The sequence below is a fragment of the Bubalus kerabau genome, chromosome 9, assembly GCF_029407905.1.
Source record: "Bubalus kerabau isolate K-KA32 ecotype Philippines breed swamp buffalo chromosome 9, PCC_UOA_SB_1v2, whole genome shotgun sequence".
Lineage (NCBI taxonomy): Eukaryota > Metazoa > Chordata > Mammalia > Artiodactyla > Bovidae > Bubalus > Bubalus kerabau.
In genome coordinates this window covers 76,996,815-77,021,662 of record NC_073632.1, presented here as the reverse complement: position 1 = coordinate 77,021,662, position 24,848 = coordinate 76,996,815, and the positions used below count along the sequence as shown (strand labels likewise).

General features: G+C 40.0%; 1 protein-coding gene across 13 annotated transcripts in view; it reads left to right on the top strand.

Annotated features, from left to right (window-relative positions):
• Positions 1-17,860, top strand: part of EPB41L2 (erythrocyte membrane protein band 4.1 like 2) — a 208,534-nt gene extending 190,674 nt beyond the window's left edge. For all 13 annotated transcript variants that reach the window (XM_055535623.1, XM_055535621.1, XM_055535627.1 and 10 more), the window contains one exon: positions 16,598-17,860. The gene's annotated coding sequence lies outside the window, so the exon portion shown is untranslated. The remainder of the gene's footprint in view (positions 1-16,597) is intronic.
• The last annotated feature ends 6,988 nt before the right edge of the window (positions 17,861-24,848 follow it).

Below are 24,848 nucleotides of genomic sequence, written 5' to 3'. Positions count from 1 at the left end.
GAAACTATACTTACGCTGGTGTATAAATTAGTAATATTTCCTGGAGGGCAATTTGACAAAACCTTATATTAAACCTGCTTACCACTTGAACTACTGTGAAGAGTTTCTTAAATAATCAGAGATGTATACAAGTACTTATCTTCAGGACTATCACATTTTTATATATGCTAGCAAGAAATTTGAAGCAATCTAAATGGCCAGCAGTAGGGAGTGGTTATACATTGTGCTGCTTCCATATGATGACAAAAATACATACTGCCATTAAAAGCAGTGTTAAAGAATTCTTAAAAAGGGGGTAAGTGTTCCTAATTGTGTATGTATTAGGATTTTGAAAAACAGGTTTTATTATACAGCACATATAACTGAGATTGAATTTTTGTTTTTAAAGTGATCCATACACTGATCAATTGAGACAGAGGTCCCCACAGGAAGGCTGTGTCACAGATCACGTCTTCCTCATTGTGGCAAGGCCAAATGCTCTCCCATCGCGGGAAGTGAGGGGTCCTACCAGAACACAGCCTCCCTTCTGACTTACTCATTTTTGCCAATGTGGTAGATAGATATGAAATGACGTACAACTTACGACATATAGTGTAACTTAACATAAGTGTAACTTAATGCCATATAACTTTCTTGGTTTTACTGCTTCTGAATAGATTCTGAATACTAATCTTCCATCAATTTTATGTGTTGCAAGAATCTTCAGGTTTGTGGTTTATCTTTTATTATTAATAGAGGTCAATATGTTAATATACTGAACGTAGCATTTAATATATTAATGTAGTTGAGCCATCACACTTCCCTTTATGGCGCATGCTTTTTCCCTACCCTGAGGTGTTAAAGACATTTTCAATTCAGAGATTTCAATGTTGCCTTTCATGAATCAATCCTTAATCTATCTTAAATTTTTTCTGTGTGATTAGAAAACAGTGATTTGTTTGTAGCCAGTGGTCCAGCCCTCTACTGAACAGCCGACCCTTGCCCCCATGTAGTCTGCAGGTCAGAGAGCAAATTTCTTACAAGCGTGGGTGTGTTTCTGAGCACACGCATTTCCATCAGTCTGTGCCTACCCCTACTCCAGTGCCATAGAGCTTTAAAATTAGAATTTATATCTGGTAGGATAACACCCCCCCAGTTCTTTTTCTTCAAGAATATCTTGGCTGTACTGGATTATTCTTGGCACCTTGTATTCACTTGTGCAGTGAACACACACACACACACACAGCCTTTGAAGTATGCCTGTCTCAGAGGTCATCTTTTATAAGCATCCTCGTTAAACAGATTTAGGCGGTTAAAGTATAAATTCACATGTAAGGTGGGTAAGCTAGACAAATTTAGGAAGATTCATTCAGTCATCGGAAAGATATTTAACAAGTGCCAAAAGGTGCTAGGGTAGCTTAGGCAGTGAGAGTTCGGATTGTCAATTGGTAGACAAGAGTCATGGTCCCCTTCCTTCGGAAGGGTCCACTCCAGGAGGGGAGGCGTCAGTATTAACAAATAAAGTGTAATTGCCTATCTCACAGATGCTCTGAAGGAAATAATATGAGGAAACAAAGTAGAGGGTTTGAACTGTTACCAGATTAGGCAATTACTCGAGAAGCTCAGCTTTGAGTTGAAATCTGAAGGACAATTGAGAGCTACCTCAGTGTGTCTCAAAGTCATTTTAGCATCTCCATTCCCAACTGGCCACACCACTTGTTCCTGAACAATTTCCTTTGCTGATGACTGTCGGGGCTGGGAAGAATGTGTTTCTACTGCTTTAGCTACCCTCTGGCTGCCCTGCCAGAATCCCACAGAGGCAGCAGGTCAGTGGAGACAAAGAACAGGACCAAGACAGTGTTTCAACATCAGAGAAGTAGAAAGTATTGTTTGTGATGTATTGGCCCCGTCTCCCTTTTCAGGTGTGAAAAGCTCTCCTCCTGATTTAACCTGACCTCTTCCTTTGGAGTAGTCTGACCTCTTGATCAAGCATTGAAAGTGGGGTGTGGAGGATGGAAAGCTGGTCAAAGAACAACATGCGGACAGAACTCCCAGTCTGCCTCCCCTAGCCAGGCGTTTGAGACCGAGGAGCTAAATGCAGCTCCATGAACAAGAAAATACTTTAGAGGAGCACTTCCCTAAATCTTTGCATTGTTTTTATGTCCTCTTAAGGACTACTCTCCCTTACCATCTTATCCTGACTGTGTACTTACGAGGTTTCGGATGGATACACAATGTTACTGACCTTGTCTCCGCTGGAATCATGTCCGACAATGGTCCTAATGAGGAGGGAGAAGAACCCAGGCTTGGTGGGGTGATCTGTGTGGACTCAGAAAGAATGAGCTCCAGGAGGGGGAGCTCCCAATCCTGCTTCAGCTGGCACCATCAGCTCTGTGAACTCAGACTTCAAATGAGCCTCTCAGACTCCTTGAGTAATCATTGATGTAGGATGAAAAAGTGAATGACGCCTCCTTTTTGCTGACAGCCGTGGATAGCCAAAGGATGAAATGATGGAGCTGTCTCTCATCTATTCACTCATTTTGTTCTCTCTGTTGTTGTTCATTATTCACATATACTGGAAGGCTCATTAGTGTTAACTGCTGTTTTACCATGGAGATTTCAAATCAAACAAGGTCTGCACTCACAGCAGAATAGTCTCAAGTTTTCTGATAGGTTCTGCACTGGATTTGGTGGGAACAAAGACAAGATCTCAGAATCAGGATGGGGCATCAGAGATGGCTTCTCTTGAATGTCACGGTAAATCAGAATTGGCCCAATGAAGAAAGGAGTGGAAGGGGGCCATCCACAAGCCAGCATGATCTGATTCTGTGAACCCAGCACTCCAGGAATTGTGCAAAATGCTGTGCAGCTGCCTTGCAGGGCACTTGTAGGAGAGTCATGGGAGATGAGCAGGGCAGAGAGGCAGAGGCCTGATCATAAATAGTCGTAGTAGCCAATCAGAAGAGGCTGAAGTTTATCCTGAAAAGCTATGGGGTATTCCTTTGTATTTGAGAAATAGTAAGGAGATAAAGTTTGTGACTTGTTGACTGTTTGCATGAGGATATGGAAGTTAGTGAGTTGGGAGGATGCAGGAGCTGGGGAGAATCCCAGATAATGCCCAGGTTTCTGTCTTGGGCAAATGGGTGGTTGGTGGTACCTGTAATTTTAGTCATAGAACACATGAGTTTTATTTTTCATTTGTCATGTGCAATATGGCCGGTTCTCTCCGTGTAGTTGTCTTAAAGCAAAAGCGTATGTTGTTGTTGTCATTGTCGGGTACTGTAGGAGAGGCCAGCTGTCATGGAAATTATAGTGGAAGCTTGGATGTGAATGTATAAGGCTCCGACTTACACATACACACATAGGATATGCTTAATTGGAAATTTACCAGATAGTCTGAGTGTCAAGAGAAAGTGTAACAGCAGCTTTGCAGGGCTCAAATCCAATCATAGTTGTGTGATGTGGACAGCTTATTTTATTTCATTGTGTCTCAGTTCTTCCATCTGTAAACTGGGGAGACAATAGAAGTTACAGATGTAGAATTTGTTAATAAGACACATTGTAAGAACTTTTTGTAATGCAGGCCAGCCATGAATCCTTTTGTTCTTAAAAAGTCAAATAACAATTTAGAATTTTCAACCCCAGAAATGCTGAGTTTGAGATGCGTGTGGAATATCTCCATGGAGAGGTCCAGGAAGTAGCCAGGAGCTTTCAGAGAGAGAGAGACCACTGCAGACTTCAGAACAGGAAGTGGACACATCTGAATGTGTCGTCCACTGATGAAGCCTTTGGTTTGAGTGTCGCTACCCAGGACCAGGTCAGAGAGTTGGGGCCTGGGGACCAGAGGAGCTCTAGGAGGAGGAATCAGATGGCAAGAAGATAGGAACAGGGAGGAAAGGGTACCACAAAAGCTGCAAGAGAAGCTAACTCCAAGAAGGAGAGCGTAACCAAGCATTAAATATGGCAAAGAAACCAGGTACATACATGTTCCTTTGGAATTGGTGGTCCAGAGTCAGCCTGAGGGCTTTGTCAGCGCTACTTCAGTCACATAGTGGAGAGGGAGCCGATAACAGGTTGAGAAAACAGGATTTACACAGTGATTTCAGGAAGTGGGAAAGCTCAGTAATTGGGCCTTTTGCTTTTCCATCCACCTTGCCTGCCTTCATCTGAGAAGCCAGAGTGTCGGTCTGACAGAGCTACCAAAGCTAGTGCGGTGCTCACTAAAAACCTGGCACATGCCTCGTTCCTTTGAGCCTGTCCGATGGCCCCTGAGTTCCAGGCCCCGACCGACCCACAATGAATAACTCGGAGTTAGCGGTGTTGCTCTCTGGGCTGGCATGCATCCATGAACACCAGTTTCTAAGCAAGATGATATTGTGTTCCAACCAGCATTTCAGAGTCAGGGTGATGTTCACGGTTTCAAAATGAACTTGAAAATCCAAACAGGAAATTAGCATCAAGTGTCTAACTGCCTGGACAAGAGAGAGTGACAGTGCTGGCTGAACAGAGCTCCAGCGGATCCCAAGCTGCTCATTTACACGTGAGTGTCTCGCTGTCCTTGAAACAGAAGCACCAGCCTATTAGCTTCCAGATGGCTCTCTTCAGTTCAAGAGCCAGGGATGTTTCAGGCATATCAGTTCCCATTGTATTTATTGCGTTCTTATTTTATTCTGTTTACCTAGTTGTACTAGTCTTACACCCCCAAATTAGCATTTTATTACAGCTTAGTTTTCAATGCAAGTTAAACCTAAAATGGAGACTTCTACATAGAAATGAAAAGTCAATTTGGATTTAGTGTGTTTCAGGCACTGCCAGTTTTCACTGTGGAACGCTATAGAATGTTCCATTTAACATTTGTGAATCTGGCAGGTGCTACCAATGAGTTACTTCCAGTATATTTGAACTTCCCCACAGAGGAGGCAGTAATGCCTCTGCCATTGTGTATACATTAGCACCTGGGAGTCTTGATTCCCCAGGGTTTGCTCTAGGACAGAATCATCATTGACTGTTGTTTTTCCAAATGAAACTCTGTGTTTTTTCTGGTAATAAAAAAGGAGAGGCAATCATAATTTTTTGAAAGGGGAAGATGGTAGAAAATGTAAGTGACCCATAATCATTCCACTCCTGGAGATACATAATCCCTTTCCACAGTGTGTATGTGTGTGAACACACTCAGATGCACTCGCACGTGTGTTTTCATGTCTCTGTTCATTTAGGTCAATCCTGTTGATTCTGTCTATCCTATCTATCTGGCGTTTTTCTCCACGGTGCACAGTGTCTTCACAGTACATTGTAGGTAACTTTGCCCATCATTATCTCATCAATTTCCAACAGCCATCGAATGGACACAGGACAGCTTCCTTGACCCTTATTTAATGGCTATTTAGACTAATTTCTCAGTTTTCACGAGTAAATGCACAGCTACAAATATTGTATGTACATTTTGAGACCATTAATTTCATTGTTTCTCTAGGACAAATTTTTAGAAATTAGAGTTGGTGTGCCACCAAACACGAAGTTTCTTCTTGACATCTTTCCCATCTGTCTTCCTTAGAGGTTCTGCAGAACTAGACACCCATTAGCAGCTTAAGAGTCTCCCGGTTTCCCCACACACTCACCAACACTAAAGATTGTATGACATTTAAAAAGTCTTTGCCAACCTGGTGAGGAAAGAGCATTTGTCCCCTCCCTTTTTTAAACTGTGAGGATAGAGTATTTTTAAATCACTTTTGTTCATTGCTAGGGAATACACGTATTTGCACATATATATGTATACATATGTGTACATGAACACAATTTGCATTTCTTTGAATTGCCATTTTGTGTCCTTTGTCCAACCCTTTGCAACCCCATGAACTGTAGCCCGCCAGGCTCCCCTTTCCATGGAATTCTCCAGGCAAGAATACTGGAGTGGACAGGCATTCCCTTCTATTCAAGTGTTTATCATCTTTGATCTCTTACAGAATTGTTAAGAATATTAATCCCTTAGTCACAAATGCTGCATGTTTTCTCCAGTTTTTCATTATAATTGAGAATTTTAAATGGCTCTAAAAAGAGAGGGCGAGGACAAGACAAAATTAACAAATTGGAGACACACAGACCATATCCAGAGTTTTGGTTTGTTTTTCATCCCAAACAAACTTGAATGTTTAGCATGTTATAGAACTTGAATTAGTGATGCTTAAAATGGGAAGATACCCAGTGATTCTAAAAACGTCAGAGCCTGCTTTCTCTCAAGGCCACAGTGGCTCAGTAGGTGCTGCTACTTTAGGGGGAGGACAAGCCCTCCAAGTCTCCTTCCCATCTCTTCATTTTGGGGTCCTGGTACCTGTCTCCCTACTTATATGTTACCCACCCCCAACCCAGCCTTTGAGGAATATGGAGGTGGTGACTTGATTATACCCTAGTGCAGGGGTGTATTGTAGAGGATGGAAATTAAAAGAATATTTAATCTAAAACTTCACATAGAGCATCTTCTTTCCCCCCACAACCCTAGAGATTAAAGTAATTTGTCATAGGTCAGTTCTAGGCAAGAATCATAAAATACCATCATGTGTAGAGCTGAGTATAGTTTCATTTGTCTAATGTTAGACATCCCAGATACTAGTTTTTAAATAGTAATTTTAAATTTTAATGTAATTTTGTGGGTGGCTTAGGAAGGAATTTTGCTGGGGGGATAAATTAATAAGTCTCTGTATGTTCTTAAGATATTCCTGTGTTCATGAGGATTATATTCCCAGGACATGTTGGCCCTACATTTATTTTACTGTCATACATCAAAATACTTTAGTTAGCATTAGAGCAAACTGAGAATCTGGTCTTGTTCTGTCTGCTAGGGCACATGTGGCTCTTGAGCATTTGAAATGTGGCTATTCCCAATTGAGCTGTCCTGTAAGTGTAAAATAACAGACGGAATGCTGAAAAGGTAAGAAAAAAGAATGTTAATAAATGAGGGAGTTGAGTCTGGAGATGAATTCTTTTGATTCCCATTAACTTTCCTATTTGAGGAAAATACAAAAGAAACGCTAAGTAAGTTTTAGTCATATATATTTCAAAACTGTTTTTCTAAACGATAAAAGAGTTTTGTTACAGTTTTTTTTAAGTACAACTTTTATTTTGTTTGATTTGATTAGAGAAATTTTTCTCATCCCCACTTGTGAACCTAAGATTGACAATATTGAATGTAACCTTGCCATAGTCCACTTGTTATTTAAAAGAAGCTTTAAGATTTTGTGGAATGCTTTCAAATCAAGTTCTTACAAGATTTGAAGTCGGCAGAGTGAACCAAAAGACCTGCCTCTCCCTTTAGGGCCAGATACTAACTACTCTTAGAAATCTTTGTCAAAGCTTCAGAGATTCAGGAACACTCATTTTTTTTAAAGAACTAAGAGTCCTCCTGGGATATTTCAGGAATAGTTATTCAACAAAAGAGAGCAGGAAAATGAGCCTGAAATTTTTCCACTTAAATCAGCAGGTGAAACTGATGGTGAGGACAGGCCAGTAATGCTTTGTTCCCGGAGATATAATACCATTCTGTTTGTGTTTTCCCTCCCAAGCTCTTGCCTTTCAGCCTTGCCTTGTGGGTTAGTCCCTGTTACTTCATTCACGGATTCATTAATGTATATTGGGAACATACCACATTCAAGGGACTGTAATAGTTGTGAGAAAAGTAAACGCATAGGAACAAGTGTGCAAATAACATACATGGTTAAAAAAAAAAAAGTGTTTTAAGAGAAGCCTTGAGAAAGGGCTGTGAAAGTTGACAGGAGAAACTGTTTCTGACTGGCAGGTCAGGGAAGACCTTCCCATGAAGGCAGCAGGACACTTCCTATGTGCTGAGTGTGGGGACGATTGGCACACGTATTGGGCAGAGAGGAAAGAGCACGTAGGAAAACCATGGGCCAGACATCAGGAGAAGCAGATCCTACATTGTGGCTGGGGGTTGAGTTCCCAGCAGGGGCTGGACAGATTGTCAAAGGCAAATAACAAGGGTACTCCACGTGAGTATCTTAGTTTAGACTTTGTTCTGTTCATCATTTGCAAAGAAGAAGAGCATTTTTAGCACCATCCTTTATCAGTGGTATGCAGGATTAGATTGAATGAATATTTGACTGAATGAAATACTCTGTAAAGAAATCATTATATTGGTTCAGGCAATTATTAATGGAAAAACAGAACTGGACATCTGTCTTTAAGAGTAGAATATAAAAAACCTCGAATAGCCAAAGCAATCTTGAGAAAGAAGAATGGAACTGGAGGAATCAACCTGCCTGACTTCAGGCTCTACTACAAAGCCACAGTCATCAAGACAGTATGGTACTGGCACAAAGACAGAAATACAGATCAATGGAACAAAATAGAAAGCCCAGAGATAAATCCACGCACCCATGGACACCTTATCTTTGGCAAAGGAGGCAAGAATATACAATGGATTAAAGACAATCTCTTTAACAAGTGGTGCTGGGAAAACTGGTCAACCACTTGTAAAAGAATGAAACTAGAACACTTTCTAACACCATACACAAAAATAAACTCAAAATGGATTAAAGATCTAAACGTAAGACTAGAAACTATAAAACTCCTAGAGGAGAACATAGGCAAAACACTCTCCGACATACATCACAGCAGGATCCTCTATGACCCACCTCCCAGAATATTGGAAATAAAAGCAAAAATAAACAAGTGGGACCTAATTAACCTTAAAAGCTTCTGCACAACAAAGGAAACTATAAGCAAGGTGAAAAGACAGCCTTCAGAATGGGAGAAAATAATAGCAAATAAAGCAACTGACAAACAACTAATCTCAAAAATACACAAGCAACTCCTGCAGCTCAATTCCAGAAAAATAAACACCCAATCAAAAAATGGGCCAAAGAACTAAATAGACATTTCTCCAAAGAAGACATACAGATGGCTAACAAACACATGAAAAGATGCTCAACATCACTCATTATCAGAGAAATGCAAATCAAAATCACAATGAGGTACCATTTCACACCAGTCAGGATGGCTGCTATCCAAAAGTCTACAAGCAATAAATGCTGGAGAGGGTATGGAGAAAAAGGAACCCTCTTACACTGTTGGTGGGAATGCAAACTAGTACAGCCACTATGGAGAACAGTGTGGAGATTCCTTAAAAAACTGGAAATAGAACTGCCTTATGACCCAGCAATCCCACTGCTGGGCATACACACCGAGGAAACCAGAATTGAAAGAGACACGTGTACCCCAATGTTCATCGCAGCACTGTTTATAATAGCCAGGACATGGAAGCAACCTGGATGTCCATCAGCAGATGAATGGATAAGCAAGCTGTGGTACATATACACAATGGAGTATTACTCAGCCATTAAAAAGAATACATTTGAATCAGTTCTAATGAGGTGGATGAAACTGGAGCCTATTCTACACAGTGAAGTAAGCCAGAAAGAAAAACACCAATACAGTGTATTAATGCATATATATGGAATTTAGAAAGATGGTAACAATAACCCTGTATGCGAGACAGCAAAAGAGACACAGATGTATAGAACAGTCTTTTGGACTCTGTGGGAGAGGGAGAGGGTGGGATGATTTGGGAGAATGACATTGAAACATGTATAATACCATATATGAAAAGAATCACCAGTCCAGGTTTGATGCATGATACTGGTTGCTTCAGGCTGGTGCACTGGGACGACCCAGAGGGATGGTACGGGGAGGGAGGAGGGTTCAGGATGGGGAACACATGTATGCCTGTGGTGGATTCATGTTGATGTGTGGCAAAACCAATACAATATTGTAAAGTAATTAGCCTCCAATTAAAATAAATACATTTATATTAAAAAAAAAAGAGTAGAATTGAATTGAGTTTGGAAGTAAAACCAGGAATAAGGTATATGTGAAAATCCATAGTAATATTATTAGCTCACATTTACTGAGGGCCTACTCTATGCTGAGCTTTATTGAAGGACTTTACCATGTATTATTTCAGTTAGTTCTTGCAGTCACTTGGATGTAGATGATGACACTGAGGCCTAAAGAGATTGTCCCTCACCCAGTCATACCGTCGATGCCTGGCAAAGCCAGAGCGGATCTTCAGTCACTTTGACTCCACACTGCATATTGCTTTGCTCTGAAGGATTCACAATGGGAATCTTTGAAATATAGACTCCCACCAGTGGCTTGCATTGACCAAAAAACTTGTTCGAGTTTTTCTGTAAGATGTCATAGGAAAACCTGAATGAACTTTTGGCCGAGTCAGTAATTGAAGCACACCTCATTTTAGAAAAATGTATTTTGGACAGAATGTCTTTGAGGCTGCAGCTACAATATGTAGCTAAGTGCACAAGTAAAACTTTTATAGATTTTATAGAATAATTACATTTAAAAATGAGGTAGAATTGATGTTGCTCTCATTTGACAGGATATTCCAAAATTGCCACACGTAGTAATTCTTTAGGGAGAGTGACTGGAATGTGCATAAAGGCTCTAAACAGAAAGATTACTGTTAGCTTTGAAGAAAACCCTCATGCGAGCCTCATGAGAAAAGTGGCCTTCACACAGCATTAATGTATTCAGGCAAACCAAAAGATGCAAATTATTTGTAGAAGAGGTATTTTGCGCCATTTGACTGAAAAGGAAAAGAGACTAGATTTCATTTTTCCTTCTCTGTTCAGCAGTCACACAAATATCTGTGAGAGGAGGAAACAGCAGTAGGTCAGGAAGCGGATTCCATAGATGTAGTTCTCAAGCAAAGGTCTCAGGAACACACAAAAATTATTGAAGTAGTCCAAAGAGTGTTTTATGTGAATTTTATTGATTAAAATTTGCCATTTACAAATCAAATAGTTTTCAAAATATTAAGTTAAAAATAATCACCTAGTGAAAGAAGCCTGTCTGAGAAGATACCATGTACTGTATGATTCTGCTGCTGCTGCTGCTACTAAGTCGCTTCAGTTGTGTCCGACTCTGTGGGACCCTATAGACGGCAGCCCACCAGGCTACCCCATCCCTGGGATTCTCCAGGCAAGAACACTGGAGTGGGTTGCCATTTTCTTCTCCAATGCATGAAAGGGAAAAGTGAAAATAAAGTTGCTCAGTCATCTCCGACTCTTAGCGACCCCATGGACTGCAGCCCACCAGGCTCCTCTGTCCATGGGATTTTCCAGGCAAGAGTACTGGAGTGGGGTGCCATTGCCTTCTCCGACTGTATGATTCTAACTATATGCCATCCTGGAAAAGGCAAAATGATTAAGACAGTAAAAAGATCTGTGGTTGCCGCTGATCTCATTAGAAGAGTCTTTAAATATAGAGAAGCCACTGACTCGATGGACGTGAGTCTCAGTGAACTCCGGGAATTGGTCATGGACAAGGAGGCCTGGCGTGCTGCGATTAATGGGATCTCAAAGAGTTGGACACGACTGAGCGACTGATCTGATCTGATCTGATCAAGCTCAAGGGGCCCAAAATACAGTTTTCCAAAATTATCATTTTCACATGAAAACTTGAATTTTATCATTGGTATCAAGTTCTGTCAACTGTTTTTCTTGAAGTGACAGGCTCATCTCATTTTCAAGCAAACACATGCCAGAAATCCAATGCCAGAGTGGTTTCTGCTCACAGTTCATGCATTCATATGAATTCAGTTTCCTTCTCGACATCCACTGCATGTTTGTATGCAGAGGTAATGTATTATGTGTACTTCCCATTTCATCACACAGAATATTAAAAAGATGTACTCTCGGGTGGAGATGTAAGAAAAAATCATATTTTTTTCCCGTTTCACCGAGGACAACCTTGAGAGAAACTGACTGGCTTGCTTTTTATTTCACTGTGAGTGCTTGGTGGTAAAGAATGCAGTGACTTTGGGTACAGTTTGGTGTCACTGCCTTGACCTGTGTTAAGATGTCGGCAGGTTTACTCACCATTGTTTCTGCATCATCAGTGGAAGTGTTCACACCGTGAAAGGGGCAAATAGTGTCTTAGGATGATTATGAAATAGCTTTGACTTTATAACCCTCTGAAAGAATCATGGTGACCCCCAAGGTCTACAGACCACACTTTGAGAACTGGTGGGTCTAAATTATAGTGATAATACAAGCATTGTAAGAATTGGCTATTTCTTGGTCTAACCAAATAGATTATTTATCATACTTGTGTTTTTTGGCTCTATGGTTTTATAGTCTTACAATGAAAATTCTGTTTTAAAATTTAAAAATGCAAATTGAGAGCCAAGGAAGACTAAAATGAAACTTTAGAAATAACCCAATCATAAACTATCATATTTAAAACTGTTTCACACTTGAGTACATGCACCTCATTTTTATTGAAATAGTTGCATGTACCTTACAGAAATAATTTACTCATGTTTTAAAAATCTCAGCTATATTACTGCCCTATGGTATAATAATTGAATCATCATTATCCTGAAAGGTTTTATATTTTCTTGCATTATTTTGTGTTATATAAAAGCCACAGTTTTGCATTTTTATTAAGACTCCCCTCTGGATAAGTGCTTTACCGCCCATCATTTAGGATGATCTTTTTAAAGTGTGTATTTGCTATGTACTGAATCCATTTCTGGAGTAGAACATGCTCAAGATTGAGGCCATGTGAACCCCCATCTCTGGAAACCCTTAAGTTTGTGCTTTTCAGATAATTTTGTAGCACCATGCTTGACTGATTGCCCACACCCATCAGGCACACTGAGAAAGATAAATTTAAGAATTCTCTGGACCCTACATGAAGACTTAAGGTAAAGCAGGCAACCAGTGTGTGTGTTTGAAAAATTGAGATGCAGAATTAGACCTGTAATCAGATGAAAAGGCTGCACTGATCTGTTCTCTTATTGTCTGATAGAGGGGGACACAGGCTAGGGAATGTGACTTAGACATGTTCACCGACATTGTATAGTCCAGGGGTGGGAAACTGAAGCAAGGAAATAGCAGTTTGGTTTTTTGTTTTTACTTGGCCAAAATTCAAATACATAAAGTATAGCTCATACTTAACTGTTAGAACCACATCCAAACTCAAGGTGAATGTTATGACACTGTCAAAAAGTGAAAGCGGGTTGAATTAATGCTGTAATTAATGTGTGTCAGTTTGCATTGACAGCCAGAATTCTGTGTCTGTGAGGTAGTCGAAACTTAAGAAAGCTTTTAAAACTTGTACAGGTTTTCATGAAGAACCATGCCTAGTTTCAGATTGATTGGGCTATGTAATAAATTATTTAGACCCAAAATGTAGTTTGTTTAAAATGGCTAAATAATAAAGTGTTTTTTTCCCCCCTGCTAAAAAGACAGAAAAATTTTAAATGTCAGATGCTTGTGTATTAATGGCGTTGGTGATCCCCACCTTTCCTCCTTCCCAGCTCAAAAGCTGGATGTTCAGTACCTGGGAATATATTTCTCTTGTGTTTAAATGCAAAACACAATAAAAAAGGATAAACAAGGGCTTCCCTGATTGGCTCAGTGGTAAAGAAGTCACCTGCCAGTGCAAGAGACACAGATTTGATCCCTGATCTGGGAAGATCCCACATGCCATGGAGCAGCTAAGCCCCTGTGCACCACAGCCATTGAACCTGTGCTCTAGAGCCCAGGAGCCACAAGTGCCCAAGAGCCCCCACTCCACAATAAGAGGGGCCACTGCAATGAGAAGCCCCAGCAGCAACAAGGACCCAGCAAAAAGGAATAAATAAAATTATTAAAAAGATAGGTGAATGTGTAAATGAATTACTTCCTGTTCATCCAGATCAGTAAGGAACTGGGATGTTCTGATACATTGAATATCTAATTAACTCAGTTACTCAATTTATAGTTTTTTAAAGAATGAGAAAATATAGTGAACATTAAAATTACAGTAAAAATAATTTTCTTTGATTCTGAAAGTTGTTGGGAATCCTAAGAGTACATTAAGGCTGTCATTTGTAATACTTATTAACCAGAAAAAAATGGATTTATTTTACTTTCTAATGGTTTGATTGTGAATAAATGAAAGTAAATGATATTTGGATTTACATGGGTAGCTAATTTTATCTACATATATTTCAAGAAATGTTGAAGCTCTTTGAAACCAAGATCTCTTTGATGCAGTTTCTCCATATTCCTAGATTCTTATTTGTCTGCTAATGACTGAAGCAGACTTAATTTTAGCTTTCTTTTACAAATTAAAAATTTAATCTTTGGTGAAAACAGATTCAGTGAAATAAAGTGTCCTGGAAATGTGTGAAGGAAGTGGAGAATACAATACTACTTCTCATTCTTTATGAAGATTTCCAAGTAGTGTCAAGTCAGGGGTTCATTTTCTGTAACATAAGCTAGGCAGAGTAGAAGTTGTGTTCAACAAATGATACATGTTCACTAAGCAAAACAGAGTTACAAGCTCTCAAAAAAAAAAAATAGGAATAGACAAACAGCACAACTAAAGGTCACATTAGGCTCTAAGAAGTTTGATTGGTAGTTTTAGCTGACCCCTTTACCGCCCCCCACATTTCTGTTCATGATTACTAACCTAAAAAAAAGAAGACTGTTTTCTCCATTTTTTTTTTCCCCTGCCTAGAATCGAGCAGAAGTCCTATTGAGTAATGAAATAGCCTAGAGCAGACAGCAAGGTGGGAAACAGTGAATTCGATTAGGCAATCTGTCCTGAATAATCAAGAGGCTATACTAATATCTGTGATAAATCTAATTGGTGGGGAATTTTTTCATTAAACAAGGCAGTTTTATCTAATCAAAAGAATGTACAATCTAATTGACTTTGGACCAATGCCTCTTGGAAAGGACATTAATTACTTCTCTCCACTGCCCTCTCTAATCACCTACCATTTGCGAAAAATTTCAACCAAGCTGAAATAGAAAGTGAAACAATTGCCTTCTTAAAACTCCTTTCTCTTGTAGAGACAACGCACCATCCTTACATTTTGTCTGCCTCCCTGTCCACTTTTATTTTAGTCCACTCTCCTACCTGCCTGCCTTTGATAGTTGGCTTCCTCAAGACATACTCCCGTGAGACTAGTTCCGGCTGTTGGTCTCGTGTGTCCATTGGTGCCAACTTGCAGATCTACATCCCTAATCCTATGACCTCGCCCAGGCTCTAGGCCTCTCATCCTCCTATTTTTGAGATCCCAGATTCCACACCTGTTGGTCTCCTCTGGTGTCTGCAGTCAGATCCAAGCTCCTCCTCCTCTGGGTTTGTCATGCCTTATGTCAACTGGGCCACCCCTGGTTCCCTGACTCATACTGAAGTCATTGCAGTAGATGGACAGTTGACTGTTTTTTATTTTTTGTCTGAGTGCTGTTTCTGAATTCATTATTTTTATGTTTTATTGTGTTGGCCACAAATTTCCTTTCTGGAAAAACCCGAACTAACTTTGCCACCAACCCAGTAAATCAAGCTCATACTTCTCAGTCTGTTATTAAAAAAGTAGATCTCGTGTTTTTTTCTTGCCTTTGATTACTCACCATACCAATGCTTAGCCTCCATCACTTCCATTTCTCCATTGTCCTGTCTCCCCCACCCACCCCCCACCTCATTCATTCCTGTCCTCCACCCCATAATCTGTATACTCAACTGTTATGTTGGTGCAAAAGTAATATGTGGTTTCAGGCCCTGAATTTTAAATTGTTATAACTAGGCTGAAACACATCTTTATTAATCAAAATAGGAACCATTACAATCAACACATTTTTGCCAATGAGAAATAAGATTGTTTATTCCTATAGCATAAAAATCCGTGCCTTCGGATTCTACAAACCCTTGGAAATCATTTTCGGTATCCTAGTTGTGGAAGCATTTTCCCTGCAAAAAGTTGTCAAGATTCTTGAAAACATGGTAGTCAGTTGGCAAGAGGTCAGGTGAATATGGCAGATGAGGCAGAACTTGGTAGCCCAATTCGTTCAACTTTTGAAGCACTGGTTGTGCGATGTATGGTTGGGCATTGTCATAGAGAAGAATTGGGCCTATTCTGTTGACCAGTGCTGGCTGCGGGCATTGCCCTTTTTGGTTCATCTCATCAATTTGCTGAGCATATTTCTCAGATGTAATGATGTTACTAGGATTCAAAAAGCTGTAGTGGATCAGCCTGGCAGCAGACCACTAAACAATGACCATGACCTTTTTGGGGGGTGCAAGTTTGGCGTTTGGGGAAGTGCTTTGCAGCTTCTTCTCTGTCCAGCCACTGAGGTGGTGGTCGCTAGTAGTGGTATACAATCCACTTTTCATCTCGTCTCACAACTGGATCGAGACATGGTTCATTGCAGTTGCACAGAATTAAGACAACACTTCAAAATGACGATTTTGTTGATTTTTGGTCAGCTTATGAGGCACCAATTTATGGAGCTTTTTCACCTTTCCAATTTGCTTCAAACGCCAAACAACTATAGAATGGTCAACGTTGAGTTCTTGGGCAACTTCTCAAGTAGTTTCCAGCATGCTTGTCAATTCTCCAGATTTTTTAAGGCCCTCAAGAGCAAATCAGAGTCTCATGCTTGTCTTCCGGTAAAGTGCTATTTACTATAGAACCAGGCAGATAGGAATTGTCTGTTACTTCATTTGGAATTTAATGAATCTTACATTTTTTCCCCAAGCCTCTGTCTTTAGAATATTTAAGCCTTCTCTTTCTCTTTTATTTTCCTTCTAGAAATTCATTTTATACACAACATTCAACTTTGTGAACCTGAAGAATTTTGACCATTCCAAGTCTTAATGCCACACCACTGCTCCAGCGAATTTATACTACGACTGGTTACAATGGCCAGAAGCCTGAAGAATTAAAATGCCAACACCAAACCTTACCTTAACAGCTCTGGTCTATACCATTCCCTTGCATTTTAATATATTGTTTTGTTTTATAACCACTTCTAAATATTATTTCTTTTCTTTCCTTTTTTTTTTTTTTCAGTTAGAGAGTTTTGTTTTTTGTTTCTTGTTTACTTTGTGTACAACTACCTGCTTTTTGTGACTCATTTTGATCAAATGATAGTGAACAAAGCCAGCCACAGCTGGTACGGTGCTGTTCACTGGAACAGGTGCTGTTGTGCGGAAAGGAGACTCTGTGACTAATTTCAGTAGTGGCTTTCCTTCTTCCGGATGCTTCCCATTGGGTTCTTAGAAGTCAATATTTACAGAGTTTTCAGTTTGCGGTAAATACACTGTATGAGAAAACGTTAATGCAGATTTAAAAGTGTTTCTTACATTATGAAAATTTTCTAATGTTTTGAAAATTTCACTGGGGCTATTTTTTGATAATGAACCCTTTTGACTTTCCAGTCCTGTGACTTTTTACTTTGGAGCAGAAAGTCCAGGAATCTGCAGACTGGAGAACTACGATGAAGTTCACTGACCACGCACTGTGTTCAGAGACCCTGTCGCACCACAGTGCCGATCCTTCTCAGACACGGGCTCTTCGGCAGCATTCCAGAAACAGGAGGGGAGAGAGAGTGGTTTCTTCCCTCCTACTAAAATATTCAGGCAGCTTAAAAACCTTAGTGCTTTCTTTCTTAACATGTCCAAATTTCCATACTTTCCATTATTTGAACACTTGTGTAGAACACTTGGCTTTGTATTAAACCCCCTTGTCTCCATGTAAAAACTGACCTTTTGTTTATCAAGCAGGTGTTATCTCTTTCAGATAGCGTGATGATTCACAGGTGTGAGGATGCTGGGATGGAGGAGTAGGGCCATGGTGGGGGTTTTTTTTGACAGTTGTAAGAAAGTTATACCAGTAAAGCTGATGCCAGAGACCTGATAGGGACATATTAACTGTATTGAACATTCTTTCCTTTGCTTTGCCCCCATGTATAGTTATGATGCCAGATTAGATTCCTAGCAGCTTCAAGTTGTATTAAATGATATTTTGCTTTCTGTAATACTGTTATAAAATAAAGTTTGTTTATTCTCTAAACTTATCACTTCTCTTTTTATGAAGGTTTTAAAAAATAAGCTCGAGTCCTCCTGTCAGTCAGAGGTTCTAGTATTTTGTGGGATGTAGCATTTTTTAAATCTGTTATTCAGATATTTTATAATTTCATGCTGCTGCCAGCTTCACCAATTTCACATGGCTAAAACAATGTCAAATGTTTGTAAATCTGCTCTTTAGAATGCCCGTTCCTTCTGCCTGGTTACATAATCCACCCCCAGCTTGTACAAGTTCTCCAAGGCATATTTTTGCTTGTTTTCTTTGTGTATTTATTGTTTTGTTTCAGGAAATATTTTAGCTGCACCATCTAAAATCTGGTCCTCTGCTTCAGTTTGGCTTAACAGTCCACTGACCCTTAATGCATCATGCAGAGCAGGCTCCGCCGAGGGCTGCACCCGTGTCTGAGCAGGATGGTTCACTGTGAAGCTTTTGCCCAGACTCATTTTCTTTCAAATGTTAAAAGCATTATACAGCAAATGACCAACAGGGTATGGTATATTTCATTTAAAATACTCTGAAGAATGTCTGTCCCTAGTTATTTAAATATAATTTGCGTGGCTGTCTTCTTTGGGATCAGTTCCCACGGAATTCTCTCTCACCTTGTGAAAGATCTTTCTTGCTTTCTCTAGAATTTTTACATAAACAACTCCTCCTCTCTGGGGAAACCTGTCTCAGCAAGCCAAGCCATAGAGATATAATGGAACCAAATATGACTCTGTAAATATAATTTGCATCAGAAAGTGTGTATATGTAGCATTTTTATTTAAAGCAGAGGTTGATCTTGCCAGAATTTTTTTGAGAACCACATCCTTCTAAATTTCTAATGATAGCTACAGTGATAGGAGACTAAGTATGTCTCTGGCAGCTTCAGAAATGCCATGTTCAGTCAGGGCTCAGTTTTAGCAGATGGCAAGGACAGAGTTTGGGGTCCCAGAGATATTCAGAATATCTGTGGGGGCTTGGTACCCAAGAAGCATCTGGGAATCATGTTGAGCATGCCACCTGTGATGACGGCAGCAAGACCTTCTATTTTAGTATTTTGTGTTTCTTGCAAAATAATTCTCAGAATGTTAAAATTTCATTGTGTGAACTGAGCTTCCAAAACCCCAAGAGGTGGAATAAGAATGTAGGTCAACAGGGTTCACTGCTATGAGACATCCAGGTGCTAATTGTTTATCTTAAGTCAAAAAGCAATATAATTTGAGGGTGACAAGCAATAATTCCTTTTAGTTATATAGGGCTTTTATGACTCTATCACATAAACCTCCCAGTGATGTTGTGTGGAACACAGGAAACAGAATAATGCATATTCCACAGGCCACAGCAGGATGGGAAATGATCTTGTTTAAAAAAAAGCAGAGAGCTGGTGAATTTGGGGCATTTCCCTGTTGAGAGTAGTTTCTGTTTCCCTTTGTGATGAGCACAGCATTCCTCACTGCATAAACCACAGTTCATGGAGTGATCATCACCAGGACCCCAGTCATAAGGCAAACTAGCGTAACTACTGCCCAGCGTGGACTTTTAACGTTTCCCCTTATGGATAAAATTGTATGATGTCTGTGAAATATCATATAATTATCTGAGAACTCAAAATAATATGAGGATAGGGAGGAGTGAGTTGTGCTTTAGGTGAAACGAGATTGGCTGTGAATTGATAATTGCTAAAGCCAGGAGGTGGTAAGTAGGGGCTGGTTATTTCATTGTTAAAATATTCCATGATGAAAGACTAAGAAATCCCAAAAAGCCCCATAATTTAAAACAAAGTCCAGTCATGAGAACATTGCTCTTGCGAGTATGGTGCTCTGGTCAGTTTCCAGTAGAGTCTTACACACTTGCACAGGACATGAGCATGTCACTGCTGACACAGTGAGCATAGGCTTAACTATATTTGCAGAAGTCCACATAGGTTTGCATATGGATCCTCGCATGCACCTGTTCATGTATGTGCTGGAATCAGGCCACAGCAGGGAGTTGACCCCAAAAGAATACAGTTGGCTGGCAAATCTGAGGTGTCCAACTCCTGATCCTTGGCCAGGGCCCAAAACACTGACCCTCTCAATAGTCATGATGCCAAATGGGTTTATAGTAGCTTTAAGTTGTATAAAAATGTTTTGCTTCAGAAACACAGGCTTTAGACTCCTACAGCTGGGCATTGCAGTGCCTTATGCTGAGTAACTGAACTATGTGACTTCAATGAAGGTACTTCTCTATGAAGTGAAGGTAGTAATACATCCCACACCAGGCATATTCTCATGGTTAGATGAAGTAAAAATGTGTAATGTGCCTAGTGGAGCTCCTGGCACAAAAATGCCCTCCAAAAAGTTTACTGCTATGAGTATTAACAGCACTGTTGATACACCAAAGGTAAGTATTAATCCACCAAAGGTAAGTAATGGGAGATACTGCCAGTCTGAGCTGTGTTCTTTTTTTTTTTTTTAAACTTTACATAATTGTATTAGTTTTGCCAAACATCAAAATGAATCCACCACAGGTATACATGTGTTCCCCATCCTGAATCCTCCTCTCCCCTCCCTCCCCATACCATCTGTGTTCTTGTGAGAACTTGCAGAATAGAATTCTGTACCATTATGAACTAAGTTACTTGGGAAGCCCGTATGGAAAGATTTTACTTCGGATTGTATAGACCCCACTTTCCTATGAGGCCTGCAATGTCAGGAACCCGATATGGTCTACTCATCCATCATAAGTAAGATGCCCAATGTAAGAGGCAACGGTTTTTTCCTAAGATTCTTGACTACAGGCTTCCTTACCACAGACTCCTTGATGGACTTCAAGGGTCTAGGCTTTCTCCCAATACATGCAAATTTACAGGTATACTCATTTTTCCTAGAGATGAAAAAAGTTATTCCTGGCTCTCATTAAATTCTCAAAAGGCTCTCTATTACCTCAATAGAGGTTTGGAATCTCTGCTGTTAACAATCTGGGTTTTGGAATATAGATTTGAATTTTCTTAACAGAAAGAATTTCAGTCTGGTAGTGATGGTGGTTTTTGTTCAGTCGCTAAGTCGTGTCTAACTCTTTGCAACCCCATGAACTGCAGCACATCAGTCTTCCCCGTCCTTCACTATTTCTCTGAGTTTGCTCAAACTCATGTCCATTGAGTTCGTGATACCATCCAACCATCTCATTCTCTGTCATCCCCTTCTCCTCTTGGCCTCAACCTTTCCCAGCATCGGGGTCTTTTCCAATGAGTGAGATCTTTGCATCAGGTGGCCAAAGTATTGGAACTTCAGCTTAGCACCAATCCTTCCAATGAATATTCAGGGTTGATGTCCTTTAGGATCGTCTGGTTTGGTCTCCTAATTATAAATACAATTTTTAGATATGTACTTCCTGTTTATGTTCTGTGACTCATTTGCCAGGGTGAATGCCTTTGCATAAATGTTGATAAACAGAGGCTGCTTCTGATGAGCACACTAATTATAAATTCAGAAAGCAAGACTCAGGAGCATTTGTTTGGAAAAATTCTAACTTTATTTATAAACAAGTCAGAAAATTGATTTGCAAAATGTGTTTAACAGTTATGACTGATTTCTGAGCTATAGTTTTGCCAAAGGACTTAGATTTCAAAGAAAAACTGTTGTTGGTGAGTGAAAGTGTATATCTGTTCTTTATTTTCCAGTTGCTACTATAATATATATAGAAAATACTGGAGGTTGTTACCTGGTCACACTACTTATAAATAAGTTTTTTCTTTAAAGGATTGTGAATAACACTAGAGAACATGGTGTGTGCCCTTCCCTGCCCCATTTTCTGTTTTATCAACATGTCTAAGCTTAGAATGTGAAGAAACAGTCATGGACTTGTAGTGTCCCAATGCCACATTTCCAAATTACCAACACAGTTAACAAGATGGATGATATTAACAGTTTTAGGTTTGCTCTGTAAAATAAATTTGTTGTTGTCGTTGTTGTTGAATAGGTGGCAATATAACATCACTTACAGCACCCATTGTTTTATTGAAAGTCTCATGTCGGGGAAACAGAATTGAGAGTTCATTCAGATACTAGAACATTAGAAATAAGGTTAGTAACTATTGAAGGGACCACTTAGGAGCATGTTTGGCCCCTAATGAAATGCTTTGGTGTATAGGAAGAAGCAATATAGGATGAAATATTAAGGAGACCACCAGCCTGGTCTCGGGGACAGCAGCCATGAGCAGGAACCTGCTAGACTCTTAGCAGGTGGCGAGCAAAGATGTGACTGGGCAGCTGATTGGCTGCAGTCTGTGAGGGACTCATGAAATCCAGTACAGTGCCTTCAAGCAGATGGTAGTAAAACCCTTGGACTTGGTCTCTCCATGAGAAGACTAATGTTTCTATTTCCCTCTGCGTATAAAAGCATTCATGACTCATGATTTCATTAGAAGTTTCTTGTACACTCATCTTACCCAACAGCAACAGAGAAATCAGGTCCTGCATTGCACAACTGGGTTATGCTAAAAATATGTATGTTTAGAGCTCCTCTGTTACCATAGTAGTTGAGATGCATTTTCTCTGCTAGGGCAAAGGTGGTGGAATGCATCCACCAGACTCATCAGTCAGGCTTCGGAAGTGCCTGTTTCCAAGAGAAGCTGGAGCAAACCTTGGTGGCCGAAACTTCTACACCTTCTGTCAAAGAAAGCATTTTTACAAAAGCTGATTTCCGCCAGAGGCTATAACGAGATCCCTCCCAGAATTGAAGGAATTTTGTTACTCCTTCCAGATGGCATGCACACTTAAGCTAAATTGCCTCAGTCTGGAAGCCCCAGTAGATATTTTCCTTGTAATCAAATACAATAAAACCCAGAAATGAGTGTCTCCAGTTGAACAGTGAATTTCATATTATGCAGTAAGTGCAAGTGGAGACCAATAAGTCATCGGATGCATATGAGGAATTGGAGAGTGAGGGAGGCGAGGGGAGAGAAGCAGAGAACAGCATTCTTGCTTTGGGTCAACCACATGATCTTTTGCACATTTCTATGTCACTACATAAATGCATTTCTTTCAGGTGAACAAATTCATTGTTTTATAATCAGTCTAATAGCCTGTTGGATTCATATGCAAACATCAGTATATAACCAGACTTACACTTAGGACATGTTAAGTGTCTTTTGCTAACATTAGGAAACTGTGATGAGCAAGGTAGTAATTTTAACTACTACTTTGAATTGAATGTTTCTTCTCAGTTACCTAGATTGGCTCTTTGGGGCTCTCACTGAAAGAATCCTGCTAGTGAAATTTCTCTCTCTCTTTTTTTTTTGGCCTGCTTCCCACCCCATCCCACCCCCATTCCACCTCTCTAGATCATCACAGAGAGTAGCATTGACATTTATACACTACCATGTGGAAAATAGCTAGCTAGTGAGAAGCTGCTGTATAGCACAGAGGCTCAGCTTGGTGGTTGCTGCTAGGGAAATGCTGACTTCTTTCCATATTTAGAAATGCTCTCTGATGTTTGGTTTTCGAGACAAGGTTTTGAGTTATTCTCCATATGAGTTCCATGAACACTGTGTTCTTTACTTTTCTCACCAAATGGCCAGTACTTCCAAGTGGTATCATGCTGAAAGCTACCTTCATGATGATCCATACCCAGTGAAGAGAGGCTCTTGTGGGTTCTCACAATGATGATGTGATTTGCAAAAGCAACTGGGAAAGGGGGAGAAGCAAACCAATGGCCAGAAATAATGCCTGAAAAGGTGACATTTATGCCTTGCTGAATGTCAAGAAGAGGAAGTGGGAACTCACAGTGGGAATCCACAGGCACTCATCTTTTGCTATTCATTTTATCTCTACCAGAGTTTCTTCCCCTCCAAAGTCAGAATAATGCCAGCTTCCACGAAATTATGTAATAATGATGCTGAAGAATTTTAGTTTGAAAACAATGCCCTTCAGAGTAGACATGGTTATATAAAAGTTTCTTACAAAAGTTTTTAAGTATCCAGTCCATAGACCATCCAACAAAATCTTGGGACTCTGAAGAACTGCTGGTTAAGCTGAGTCTCATAGCTGTCCTCTTGGACGACAGCTGCCACTTTTCAATATAGTTCGGACCAAGCATCTCAGTGTTCTATCTTGCTGTGGATCTGGTTTATTCACCTACTTGATTGCTAAGCCATTGACTGTTACTCTCTGACCAGTGGAAATCCACTGTGCTTTTGCCACTAATCAGTCCCTGACAGTCACGTCCACTTCTTTCTCTGGTAGGGGGAAGAGCCAGCGTTGAGACTGTGTTGGTGATCGGGAGTCTGTGACAGTTCTTCATTAACTGAAAGGAAAAATAGAAGTTAATACTTCAGACGCAGCTGAGTGCCACTGGTCACTTACAGCTCCTAAGATGTAATTGGCCAGCACTTCTATCCTGGCGGTTACAGAAGTCCTGGCCATCAGAGCAACTACTACTGCAGGATCTCTCCTCTGCTTCTCAACCTCTCCCAAAACAAATGTAAATGCTTATTTCTAAAGAATGGTCATGGTTAGACTGGGCAAATTACCACTGTAATAAAAATCATTACATGTTAAGTATACTTTATATTCAGTAGATTAAATGTTGATTAAATGTATTAAGACTTCCACATTCAATAAACATTTATTAAGCCTGTCTAATGTAAGGCCTAGGGATATGGAAATGAGTAAGAGAGCGTTTCTGTCCTGCTCCTCCCCACCAAAAATGTGTTTCAGCATTTAGTCTTTAGACAAGTCATAGTTGTCTCCTCTTTACCTTTTGGTATATTTGACTGAAAACTGAGATGCTAATTTTCACTTACTCCTTAATCCCTTAAAATATAACTTCACTTAAAGCTACTGAAATATTAAAACTTATCAGTGACATCATAATTACAAACGTGTCATTTTCTAATCCCCAGTTTCCTCCCTCTGTCACATTTGACATGAGCTCCCTTCCTGTGACCCCCACCCCAATCAGGCTCCTCCCCTTGGCATTTAGTATGTAGCATCTTTCTGTATATCCTTAT